The sequence below is a fragment of the Peromyscus eremicus genome, chromosome 5 (assembly GCF_949786415.1).
Source record: "Peromyscus eremicus chromosome 5, PerEre_H2_v1, whole genome shotgun sequence".
NCBI lineage: Eukaryota > Metazoa > Chordata > Mammalia > Rodentia > Cricetidae > Peromyscus > Peromyscus eremicus.
The window spans coordinates 47,262,761-47,277,231 of NC_081420.1; positions in this window are offsets into that span (position 1 = coordinate 47,262,761).

Below are 14,471 nucleotides of genomic sequence, written 5' to 3' on the forward strand. Positions count from 1 at the left end.
AGAAAATAACACAAAAATTAAGTAAAGAATGTCTCCTGAAAAAGCATAGTATTCAAACCTAAAACTTACCTTACTAGCAGTAATGACCATAAGAAACTGAAATATAATATAAAAAAGCAGCTGCACCCTTGTAAAGGACACCGATTTTCAATTTTAAAAAACAAAATATATCTGATTTTTAATCCACCTAAGAGGTGCCTTATGGACATCCATTTTACTCTGACACAGGCACCATAAGTCTTTTATTGCTTCATAACAACTGTAGTTCTTCCTGGTTAAAGATGCCCTATGCATATTCCAGGGCACTCCCAAAGAAATCACATTCAACAACTCTGCAAAGTATGAGCCATGTCAGAAGCAAAGTTCTTACTGCACCTTCCACTTTAGTGCTCAAGTGCATTCCAGGTTCAATCTCATTCTCAAGTCCATCTTTTGCATTACATTATGCAGGGCATACAGATTTTTGTATGCATCATTAAAGTTTTGCATATTTCAGAGAATTTTTGGTGGAAGAAGACTGTATTTGCTCCCCTAAAATAACAAAGGTAGATGTAGGACATGCCGTACATATTGGACAAAGTATCTCTGCATGTAAACCATTTGCCACCAAATCCCTCCTCTTCTGGACAGAAGACAGTATGGTGTGTTAAAGTGTTGGATTGAATCCTGAAATAAACCCGAATAGCTGCAGCCATGATCTCAACAAAGATGCCAAAAATACACCTTGGAGAAAAGACAGCCGAATTAACAAATGGTGCTGGGCAACTGTATATCCAAGTGCCAAAGACTACCTAGATCCCTAGCCTTCATCCTGACAAAAATCAACTGAAATTAGATCCTACACTTCAATGTAAGACCTGAAGCTTTCAAACTATTAGAGTAAAATATGCAGAAAACACAAAGATATAAGACTAGGCGATGACTTTCTGAACAAGAGTCTAAGAGCTCAGGAAATAATGGCAAGAATTCACAAATGCAATTGCATAGGACTAAAAATCTCTGCCCAACAAAGGTGAGAGTCACTGGAGCAAAGAGGTACTCTTAGGATGGGAGAGATTGCCAGCTGCTGGCCCAACGTCTTTGTAGATGAGACTGCAAGACATACACACAGAACTAAAGCTATTGAACACCAAAAGAACTACTAATCTGTGCACAAATGAATTGATAGTTCTCAAAATAGGTACAAATGCTCAATAAATACATGAAAAAAATGTCCATTGTCCTTAGCCATCAGGGAAATGCAAATCAAAACCACACCGAGATTCTATTTCTTGCAGTCAGAATGGACATCATCAAGAAAATAGTCTGTAGTTTACCTGCCTAGCCACATAGCTTCATAAATATGCCTGCTTTCCTAAATTACTCAAAAGACCATTAACTTATCCTTTTCTTCTTTCTCTTTCTTTTATGAGCATGCTTTCCTTAATACTTTGGGTTTCCCCAACATTTCGGCATCCATCTCCTTCTCCAAAGGCATACTCCCTGCCTTGGGACTGCCAGGCCACTATGTCTCTGACCTCCACCCCAGTTTAAATGGCATAGCTTTTTCCCCTTCTCTCACAGAGATCTGCCTGTATCTACCTCCACATCCCGAATGGAATCTATATGGTTTAAAATATCTGGAAGCAGAAGGGAAATAATTTGAGAAGAAGGGGACCAGCAGAAGTAGGTAGGAAGACAAAGGAGGGTCACAGAATGTATAAATATGAATAAAGTACATGTAGCAAAACAAGAAACACATGAGTCATTTCTAACCCAAAGGAGAAGTAGTGTTGGGCGGTGATGACGGGAATTGCTAGGCCAGATAGACAAAGAATGCTAAAGTTTCAAGACCTGGTATGTAGGCACATGGCAAAAGTGTCTCTTCATTTTGAAAACTGCTACATAGGCCTCTATTGAATGCTGAAGAGGATGTTGGAGACATTGCTAGCTCATATGCCAAATTAATAAATTCTAAATTTCCTAAGTTATCTCATCATTACCCATTTGTGCTTAATTATTCTATTTTCTCCAAATGAAATTACTTCACCGAGTCTAAACTTCATCATTCATCTGAACAAAATGAAGCCTTGCTGCCTGAGGGACCAACCTCCAGATAGCCCAGAGCTGGAAAGGAATCCACGGTGTCAGTGCATACTAAGACTTGTCTAGGGGGCTAGGGGGAAAGGCACTCACACACTCTTGATGGTTTCCTTCAGATCTTTTCTTTATTCTCTTCTTTTGCATTTTCTATTGTTTATTTTCCTGGTGATTTCATTCTCTCATTCTTGATGTTTTCCTTCTAACTCTATCTTTAGTCTGGATGTTTTCCTTCGTGTTCCTTCTAACTCTCATTCATAATTTTTTCTTCTAACTCTCACTCTTGATGTTTTCCTTCTAGCCCATTTTACCTCTCTCTAACTCTATCTCTATTCTTTCCCTTACAGCTTATATACCCCAGAAAAAAAATCTCTCAGGCAATATAAAAATTATAATGTGGTTATATTCTGTTTTTCAAGTGAATGATTACAATGAATACAAAACAAACAATAAAAAAACAGCATGTTTTCCATATCCCTTACATGATTGAACATTTTATGTATTACAGGTGAAAAACCAATTACACCAAGAACCCACATACATTAATACCCAAACTTGTCATAGACTAACTGTGTAGGCAAGCAAGATATTCTTCTCAGCCAGGATTTTTACTGGCAGGCTGCAGTTTTGCGGTTACAAAAAAAAAAAAAAAAAAAAAAAAAAAAAAAAAAAAAAAAAAAAAAAGGACCATTTACTTTATTACTTATCTTAAAAGGTAATCTTATAAGGAATCTTAAAGGAATCGAAAACCTAAATTTTTATATATGAAAAAAATCATTCAGCTCTACTTTCAATCTCTAGGGTGCATATCCACTCATCATAGTTTCTTATATCAGGAGATTGAGGGCAAAAATGGGCACAAGGAATTAATTATCACCTTTGATCATCAATTAATCCTAGCAAGAAAAGTACATCAGCTAGTAATAATTAGGCCGCTTTGTTCTTGTTCCCTGACCTTAAAGAGTTCCACATTCAACTATGTGCCTTTCTAAAACTTTAGATTATCTTCTTGGGTATTTCACCTCAAAGCTTAACATTGTTATTTTCAAAGCTTTATTTCATCTGTGATGCATTCCAAAACCTGTGAACCCATCTTCCAACATTAAGATTAGAAGAATTTAAGCTAGCTGGGCTAACTGGGACTCAGTTGTTTTTCTTAATCATTAACTTAAGCCACAGTCTATATGACTCCACAATAGAAACTCATGTGTTATAGCTCTGTGACACTTCCTTGTTTTTGCTTTTATTCTTCAAAACTCTACTTAAATTAACATTATTATTATCATTTAGACAGTACATCTTAGGAGGAAATTATCCTCATAATAATCCACAGGTAAAAATGCCCAGTAGTAGAACGGGATGTTTCCATGAGATAAACACACTACATTACAGGCAGTGGGGATCTCCCTACACCCATTCACACCATGCCAGATACCAGAGGAAGATGATAAGAGACAAACATGGGAAGACACAGCAGAAGCATGAAATATTCTGGGGTCTATGGTCTCGGGGCCTTGCCTAATCTGAGATTCACCCATCAAGGAGTTGCCTCCTGGTAGGCTGATAACCTGAAGTCAATCACCACCTGCTGCTCCTCTGACATGGCCACTGGCAACCAAACTCAACAGTTCTCTTTAACTCAGCTCCTCACCCAGACTTTTCTAGTGAATGAAGAGGGACAGATAAAAGAGCTAGCTAGCCTGCAGTGAGGGGGCAGAGATGACACATCAAGTACCATGCCAGCAAATCTCAAGTTCTCAGGCTTCTTGGTGGACACTTATCTTTTCAATAGAAAGTTTATACAGCTCCTTTCTATTCCCTTTGTTCTTTAGCATGGAGAATGAACCAAGGGCATCCCCTGAAAATGAAAGAGAAAAGGAGAATGTGGAGCAACTGAGCTAATGGAAACCCTACAACGTGACCCTCATCATCAAGTCAACAAACTAAATCTCCCCTTAAACTGTCACAAGAAAGAGCTCATTGAAGGCTTTCCACATTGCTTGTAAATGTAGCCTAAATCATAAACCTGTCAGCGAATTCTGGGATGGGGTAAACATTCCTACTTTTATTAAATTGAAAATGCACACACTTTGGTATGACAATCCCACTCCTAGGAGTCTACTGAACACATTCTTACAAGAACTCCAGGTGACATGCAAAAGGGCTATGAATGGCAGCAGTTTGTAATAGTCAAAACTAAACAAGAAAAATCTAACTCTAAATAAGGAAGGACTAACTAAATAAATGATTACATAATCACACACTGAATATCACACATCTTTTGAAAATGAATAAGTAGAATTCTAAGAAGACAAAAGATGATGGCACATGCATGGATTTTGAAGACTCATTCTTTAGACTCAGTAAAATGAGGTTAATACCAGGACCTGGAGAAATACCACACAAGTGCCCATTTCATCTCAGGAAGGCTGTACTATACACACACTACCCCCCAGGGGATGTGCTATAACCTTATTCCCCATAACCACCCACAGATTAGGGATACAGTAGACTGTCATAGTAGCCTTGTCTGCCTGTAGGAACACATTTTCACAGTGTAAAAAGCCAGTCTTCCCCCATAACTAGGACAGGATAGATTTATTTACTGCTCAAGGTGGATCTGACACCACATGTCTTTTTGCTGTTCCTCATCCCTTACAGCCCCCTAATACTCTACAAAATGCTGGGCTGTTGTGGTAGTTTGAATGAGAATGGCCCCCATAGGCCATTTGAATGTTTGGTTCTCAGTTGGTGGAACTGTTTAGGTAGGATTAGGAGGTATTGCCTTGTTGGAGGAGGTGTGTCACTGGGCTTGGTCTTTGAGGTTTCTAAAGCCCACATCATATCATTCCCAGTTCTCCTCTCTCTCTCTCTCTCTCTCTCTCTCTCTCTCTCTCTCTCTCTCTCTCTCTCTCTCTCTGTGTGTGTGTGTGTGTGTGTATAAGTCCCCTTTGTATGTGTGTCTCTTCTCCATCTCTGTTGCTGTCTCTGTCTCTCTATCTCTGTCTGTCTGTCTCTCTGCCTCATGTTTGTACATCACTATGTAAATTCTCAGCTGTGCTGCTGCTCCAGCACGATGCCTGTCTGTTTGCTGCCATGCTCTCTATCATAATGATCATAGACTCACTCTTTGAAACTGCAAATCCCAATAAACTGTGCCTTCTATAAGTTGCCCTGGTCATGGTACCTTAGAACAGCAAGAGAAAAGCAACTAAAGCAGGGTTAGAGACTTAGCTCAGTGGTAAGAGAGAGTGCTTGCCTAGCAAACACAAGGCCCTGGGTTCCATCCTCAGCTCTGGAAAAAAAAAATTTTTGCCGGGTGGTGGTGGCACATGCCTTTAATCCCAGCACTCGGGAGGCAGAGGAAGGCAGATCTCTATGAGTTCGAGGCCAGCCTGGACTACAGAGTGAGTTCCAGGAAAGGTGCAAAGCTACACAGAGAAACCCTGTCTCAAAAAAAAAAAAAAGTAACTAAAGCAACTGTCCCTGGACTCAATCTTCAGGGCCATTTTATCATCTCTCTATATATTCATTTTTTTAATCTAGTCTCATGGCTTTAAGTGCCAAATGTGTCTGATGCATTGCACCTCCCCACTGACCTCCTCTAAGCTCATTTTTAGCACCATTTGAATGTGGATATCTGATAGGCATATCATTCTTAATATGTTCCAAGCAGAATTAACTTTTTTTTAAATTTACATTATTTATATGTGTATGTGTGTGTGTACACACATTCCTATGGTGTGCATATGGAGGTCAGAGGACAACCTCTAGGACTAGATTCTCTCCTTCAACCATGTGGGTCTTGAGGATTTAACTCAAATTGGAAGGTTTGGCAGCAAATCCTTTCACCCCTGGAGCCATCTCTCTGGCCCCCAAACAGAATTCCTTTTTGTTGTTTACACCCTTCCTGTGTATAGTCTTACCTCATGTCTGTTCCTTTACCTCTGTGCCTCAATGTCCTCCTTTCAGCAAGGACTTCTGAAAAACAGGAGGACACAGTATAAAACACTGTGAAACTTTTGGAGAGCCTTTGCTTCCACTGTAGGAACCACTGCATGCCAGTTAGGAGTATAACTAACCCTTGCTAGTCTTTACTGTATTTTAGAGTATTTCTCCAATACTTTTGGGCCTTTTTTATTTCTAAAATTATCCTAATTTTTAAGGACTTTTAAAACCGTATTTTACGTATATGGGTGTTTTTCTGCACATACATATGTATACCATGTGCGTGCCTGGTGTCTGCCATGGCCAGAAGAGACTCAGTTCCTATGGAGATGGAACTATAGATGATTATGAGGTGACATATGGGTACTGGGAAATGAAGCTGGATCTTCTGCTGTAAGAGCAGCCAGTGCTCTTAACCACCAAGCCATCTCTCTAGCCCCTAAAACAGAATTCCTAATTCCCCATTCTCCTACACCAATTCCTCTTTATCTTTCCCATGCATCATCACTCAGGGTCAAAGCCAAGACCATCTGTTCTTCTTTTCCCTTAACTATCAGCCAAAAACACTCTCCATAAATTATCAATCCTTGCGCAAGTTCTCCCAGACAGACTTCCAAAATATATCCTGAATTCATCTGCTTCTCTCTAACACTATAGGGAATACCATGGTTCTAGCCACTGTGATCCCATATCTAGGGCTATCACCTCTGCTTTTTCCTTCCTTCAACTGAGTTTCTCCATGGAGAAGCCTAGGCGATCAATTATCTTATAAAAAATCTGCTTTAAATGTTCTCTATTGTTCTTAGAACTGACAGTATTACATAAATATTTATAACTCAATAAGCATTTGGATTTAAGATTTCAGGTTATTTGAATTGTAGAATTATGTCTTGATCCAAGAAAGAATACCTCACAGAGATCTATAGGTTCAAATATGTTTATTTGTATGTGTACATGCTGTATATGTATGCATATATGGAGGCTAGAGGTCAGTGTAGGTGATTCCTCAATCACTCTTCATCTTATTTCCTACACACACACACACACACACACACACACACACACGCCTATGCATGTTTTGCTTACATATACATTTGTACAACATCTGCATGACTGGTTCTCAGGGACACCAGAAAATGATGTCACATTTCCTGGAAGTGGAGTTAAAGATAGTCTGAGTGCTTGGAACTAAGTCCCCATCCTATGAAAAGCAGCCAGTGCTCCTAACCTCTGAGTCCCTAGTCTCTCCAGCCCCTACTCTTTTAAGATTTATTTTTATCTTTCAATTGTATATATAGGGAGCAAGGGATATGAATGTGACTGCGATTGCCTACAGAGGCCAGAAAGGGCACTGGATTCCATAGAGCTGGAGTTTTGGGGGCGGGGGCTTCTATGAGCTGCCTATATGGGTTCTGACATAAGCATTCTCTGAGTTTGGGTTTGGGTTTTGGTTTTTGGGATTTAGATTTGGGTTTGGGTTTTTTGAAATAGAGCCTCCCTGTGTAGCTCTGGCTGTACTGGAACTCACTATGTCAACTAGGTTGGCCTCTAATTCACAGAAATCTTCCTGCCTCTGCCTCTGAAATACTGATATTAAAGGTGTGCATCACCACAGTGGGACCAGAACTTATTCCAGGTGCACAAACTGGATTTTTGGAGCCCATTCCCTATGATGGGATACCTTGCTCAGCCTTGATGCAGGGAGAAGAGGCTAGGACCTGCTGACACTTGGTATGCCAGACTTTGTTGACTCCCAAAGGGAGGCCTTGCTCCCTCTGAGGAGTGGATGGGAGTGGTGTGGGGAGGAGGTGGGGTGGGGTGTTGAGCAGGAGATAGGGAGGGAGAGAGGGAACTGTGGTTAGGTTAGTAAGTAAAATGAAAAAAAAACTTTTTTAATAAAAAAAAGATGTGCACCAACATACCTAGTCCTAAGCTGAAGTTCTAATATTTGCAATTGGAAAAATATGAGTAGAAATAAAGGTTCACTAATTCCTTTATGAGTCTAAATAAGTAGCAAAAACTAATGCTGCAAATATTTAGAATTATGCATTATTCATTTGTATTAAAATTTTATGACTTACCTGAAGGTGATGCTCAAAACAAGTCAAGGTCTTGTTAAACAGACTGAGGACATACTCCATGCTATTGATAAACCTTCACTGTTGCTTGTTAAACTGTATAAACTGAGGACATGACTGCTCCAAGGTATGGTTAAGGAGAAGGTTTTTATTGTAGAAATGAGAGAAAGAACAGCCAGAAGCATCTGGAAGAGTCCAGAGCAGAGAGAGAAAGTAGACTGAACCTACCCAGGGATATCTGCAAGAGAGGGGAGACTAGCAGGAGACGGAGAATAAAGAAAATACAGTGAGAGAGGCGAGCAGAGCAGAGCATGTGTGGGGAGAGAGAGAGAGAGAGAGAGAGAGAGAGAGAGAGAGAGAGAGAGAGAGAGAGAGAGAGAGAGAATAGCGAGGTTATAAGGAGCATGAATAGCTTTGGAGAGAGAAGCCCATGAGCTAGAGGGTAGGAGAGGAAGTGAGAAGGTCTAGAATGCTAGCATGGACTTTGAAATGAGCAATAGGGCCTTGTGATACTGAGGGAGCCTGGAGGCCAGCATGGACTTTGATATCCATATGTCCCTTCTGCCAGAGATAAGGGAAATGACTCTTTTTGGTAGATAGGAACCAATTTCACAAGTTCCCAAGGAATGGTGGCTTTTATCTAACTGCCAGAAATCCTCTTAAGAGTCCAGGTTGAACTCATTGGACGGCCTTTTGGAGTTTGGGGAATTGGAGCTTCCTTTAGACATGAAAAACCAATCTGAAGGAAAAAATAAAATGAACAAAAAAAATACCCCAAAACCCCAGAATATATGAATGGATTGTTAGTAACAATCGTGTGTTGTAACTTACCTCTCAAGATATTTTCTGCTTTGCCCTATAGCCGTTCCTCATTACAAACAAGCAGGAAATAGACCACATGACAGAATTTTTCAAATACATGAAACTTCTTATCCCTTTTAGTTTTCAAACGTGTTTTAAAAATTAAAATCTTTTCATGGGAGTCCTATAAAAATTACACTTTCCCCTCTCCTTATAAAAACAATTAAAATTAAAATAGACTTGTAATGGTGGTTACATGAAAAATCAGCTCTTGAATTCTTAGTCGTGCTATTAAATGTAACTTTTTATCTTGTATTAATTTTCCTGAATCCTTGTCTTTTTATCTTTGTGTCAAATTCAGTAGCTCTTATTTCTTCTAACTTCACTAGTAGTGTTACTTCCTGTGTCTAGCAGGGGACCCTTTTTCATTTGTTCTTCCTAAGCTGTCATGTGCTGGGTGCCCAGGGAAACAGACTGGTAGAAAAATCCTGTCTAAAAAGCTGACAAAGGGGTTTCATGTAACATCTAGAAAAAAAAAACAGAATTGTTTTACATGTTTTGCAAATTCTCTGCGTGTGGTGTTGGACCACAGCCCGCCGCTCTGGTTTGAACACCTGGTCTACACACAACTAGTATTAATGTTTATTGTTTTCTCTGAATCAATTTTTAAGACCAATGCCTCAAAGAAGCCTTGCATATAGTATAAATTTAAAAGATTGTAGAAATCTCCACATTTTCCACACTATCCATAAAGAAAACGGAAGAAAGAAAGAGACACACACTGCAAAAGTTCACCACAGAAAGGAAGGAAGCAGTTTCTGTCATTACTTCTCAGTTTTGATTGTTAGGTTTTTCTTTCTTCATTCATACATTTTTCCTCTGTCACTTGTCTTCTTTTACATGAGAACTTTCTTTTCTCTAAAAAAAATGCATTTTTGGAACACTTTGCATCTTTGGAAGCAAAATTAAGTCTATGCTTAGGTTTACTGGCACTCTTTAAGCGTGGATTTGAATTCTGTTGTTTTCATTTTCTTTAACATTTTCTTTATTTTTTTATTATTTTTATGTGTATGGGTGTTTTGCCTGCATATATGCACACCACATATGTACAATGCACAGTGGAGGCGAGAAGAGGGCATTGGATTTCCCTGGGACAGTTGTACAGACAGTTGGAGTTGCCATGTGGGTCATGAGTCATCTCTCCAGCCCTCCATTTGTCTTTATTAACAGAATGAATGACTCTTGGCTTTCTTCCTGTCAGTTCAGAATTATTTAACTTCAAAAGAGATGAATAGCATCTTTGTTTTGGAAGCACACACACACACACACACACACACACACACACACACACACATTAAAATTTCTACCAGAAGCTCATTACCTATGGTTGGTTGGAGGCCTTGCTCACCCTTGATGCAGAGGGAAGGGGCTTGGTCCTACCTCAACTGAATGTACCAGGCTTTGCTCATTCCCCATGGGAGGCCTTACCCTTTGGTAGGAGGGGATGAGGGGGTGGGTTGGGAGGAGGAGGCTACGGGGGAGCAGGAGGAGGGATGAAATGGGGTTGGCATGTAAAATGAATAAAAATTTTTTTTAAATAAAATTTCTACCAGAAACTCATACGCAATGAGACCAGTAAAAGTCCGAATCCAATGGCGTATGTCAGTCTTGCAGATAGAAGTCCTTCTCTATGCCCCGGAAGTCTAATCCCAAGGGTTTGGGCAGCCCTGCTTGAGTCCTGTTCACAGCCTCTCCCGGTTCCCTGGAGGCACTCAAGCCGCCTCACCAAATGTTCGCAATCACAACCACAGGTTCACTTTTTTCATCACACAGGTTTCTTTAACACAGTACATAGCTCACAAGCCAACTTTCTTTTATACGCTGAAGGCAGGGAACTCGCCTACACAATACCGGAGATGTGATACTAGAGACCCGTAAGGATTCCACCGGAGTACCAAATTCTATTTTATTCCAACACAGAAGCAGTAATACTATTTTGAATGCCCAAGAGACATTGAAAGACATTGAGTAGAATCAGGATACGGTAACAAATAAGTCCACTGTGACAGAGCAAGGCAGGCACATGAGGCAATCAAGACTCTTCCAAAAGCTCCCTAGCAACATCTATCAAGAGTCAAGAGCCTGGGTGCTAGACGGATCCCAGTGATTAAGAGTGCATACAGTTTTTATGGAAAGAACTGGAGTTCAGTTCCCAGTACCAATGCCAGGTGGCTCACAAATGCCTGTAACTCCAGCTTGAGGAAAATCTGACATCCCTGGCCACCATAGGCACCTGCACTCACATGCACATACCAACACACATGCACATCATTAAAAATAATAAAAATAAAACCTAAAAAGTCAAGAGCCAAGTGTGTGCCTGTAGTCCTAGCACTCAAGAAGCAGAGGCAGGAGGGTTGCCATAAGTTTAAACCCAGTCTAGTCTACTAGTAAGTCCAGGCTAGCCAAAAACACACAGCAAGACCCTGTTTCAAAAGTTTTTTTTTTTTAAAGATCTTCAAAATGGCTACATACTGAAACCTAAGACTATCTAATGGGATACCATATAAGAAGTAATCTGAGCCAGGCAGTAGTGGTGCATGTCTTTAATCCCAGCGCTTGGGAGGCAGAGACAGGTGGATCTCTGTGAGTTCAAGGCCAGCCTGGTCTACAGAGCGAGTTCCAGGACAGGCTCCAAAGCTACAGAGAAACCCTGTCTCAAAACACCAAAAAATAAAAAATAAGAAGTAACCTGAAGGCCTGGCCTGCAATCTCAGCATTCAGGAGGCAGAGGCAAAGGCGGATCTCTGTGAGTTCTAGGCACCCAGGAATATATAGTGAGATCGTGTCTCAAAAACAAGCAAAGAGGAGGCTAAAGAGAAGGCTTATCACTTAAGACCACTGGCTGCTTTTCTAAAGGACTCGAGTTTGATCCCCAGCATCAACATGGCAGCCCTCACCTCCCTGTGACTCCAGTTCCAGAGGATCTGAAGCCTTTTTCTGGACTCATATGGCACTGTGCACACGTGGAACACAGACATACCTGCAAGCAACCCTTCCCCCCCACACACACAATGAAAAGTAAAAGTAAATAAATAATGCATACATAAACGAAAACAGGAGCTGGCGAGATGGCTCACCAGGTAGGAATATTTCACTGCTCTTGCAGAGGACCTGGGTTCAGTTCCCAGCACCCACCTGGCAGCTCACAACAATCTGAAATCCCAGTTGCAGGAGATCCAATACCTTCTTCTGGGCTCTGTGAGCACCATGCACAGTGCACACACATACATGCATGAAAAGCCTTCATCCATGACCTGTAAGTGAACTTTAAAACAGTCACCTGAAATCCAAGTAAACACACAATGCCCTGGGTTGACCACACACACAAGAACAAAATGCAGGTCAACATTTAAGGGAAAACACAGAACTTAAATAAATATTTCATCATTGTAACAGGCAAACATAACAGAAACACTGTCAACATCTAACCTTGCAGGGACAGAACAAAACATATCACACCATTCAGGAACATGCTCACACAACCAGAAATACAGGAGAGCGCAAGTTATGTTCACAGATAGTTCAACTACGAACACTGAAAGAAATGCATGAATGTGTTGTTGCTGGGCAAAGGACATCTAAGTGCCACCAAGTAGTAATTAGGTATATTCTTTTACTGCTTTCAAATATTAGGCAGGAAGCACTGGTGAATAGCCATGGAACTCAATATAGGTGACCTTGTACAGAAACTAAAATTTCCTTCTACCTGAGTGAATGGTCAAGTATTTGCTCCATCTTATAAAATTCAGAGATGTAGTTCCTCTAATGCTCGGTATCTAGAATAGTCCTTAGTACTGTTAGCATGGACAAACCAGGAACTGGGGCATGCCTTTCTTAGGACAGCTATAGCCACAGAAATTTGATAGTTACGAATTCATCTTTCCGAAGTCAGAACTGGGGAATGTGAATGATAGCTCTATCTCAAAGATGACAATAGTGACAGTCCCGCCCCAGCATTTCAAAGAGCAATCGTACATTAGTTTTCCATACCATGAAGAGGATACAGCTGAACCCTCTGCCGACTCGTGTGAGTAGGTGTCTCATGATCCTCACTGCCACATGGCTCCCACAGTCCAGAAAGCATTCCTCCAAAGCAGATGTTTCAACTTCTACAAACAAATCCAAGCACAACTAAGGTGAACACGTGGCCTCTCCTTAGAAAGCTAGAGAGGTGGAGTTAAGCAAAGCCCCATGAAAACACAGCATTATACTGTGTCTTAGTTAGGGTTTTATCGCTGTGAAGAAACACCATGACCACAGCAACTGTTAAAAAGGAAAACATGTATGTAGCTAGAGTTTTCCTGCCTGGCCCACAGTCAGGACAAATCTCTCTCACCTGCCAGTCCCACAGCCACTCAGACCCAACCAAGTAAACACAGAGACTTATATTGCTTACAAACTGTATGGCCGTGGCAGGCTTCTTGCTAACTGTTCTTATATCTTAAGTTAATCCATTTCTATTAATCTATACCTTGCCACATGGCTCATGGCTTACCGGCATCTTCACATGCGGCTTGTCATGGTGGCGGCTGGCAGTGTCTCCCTCACTCAGCCTTCCACTTCCCAACTTTATTCTCCTCCTTGTCCCGCCTACACTTCCTGCCTAGCCAATGGCCAATCAGTGTTTTATTTATTGACTAATTAGCAACACACTTGACAAACAGACCATCCCACAGCACTTCCCCTTTTCTTTTCTTAAAAAGGAAGGTTTTAACCTTTACACATCTCCAAAGTCAGCTTGGTATATTTGGGAATTTGGGCGTAGCTTCTCTTACTACTTCCTGCTGGAGGGGGGTGCTGTATCTTATGGGGACACAAAGAATATTTTAGGATTATGGAGTAGTCCATGAGGGTGTATCATCTGAGCCAGCTGCCTTGAAATGGTTCTAGATGTTTCCAGATCATCTGGGCCATGGCGTCATCAGAGACCTTTCAGGTGGTCTTGGCTGGTCAAACCTGATGTATCTTAATCTGGAACAAATCCATAGCCTCTGGCTTTCTGTGGGAACAAAAGCAGAGCCTCCTTTCCAAAGCAACATATCCTTACATCCAAATTTTGAAGTCAAGGTACCTTTAAAATATACATTTTGGCATAACTTAACAGCTTTTGTAATCAAATGTTTTTCTTCAGTTACGAATATCAAAGAGAATATAATCCAGATTCTCTGTGTGGTAGCCATCTTTACGTGGCTTATTTTTTTATATTAGCTTGAGCCTATTGCTTTAAACTGCAGCCTTCTAAGCCTGAAACGGCGCTGGCGCTTTGGCTGCTGGCTCCGCCCACTTCAGCTTCCCAACATGGCGGTAGTACGTTTTCCGCCAGCTCTGGGAGCCATCAACTCTCAGAAATAGTGGGTCTATGCTTCTATCAAAGCAGCTTGTAGCCCAGAAACCTCTTTTTTTTTTTTTTTTTTTTTTTTTTGGTTTGTACTAGCAAAGGCTAAATCCACCACACAGCTTAATGTGCCACTTGCAGAGGCCTCATTCCCGCCATACTGCAGG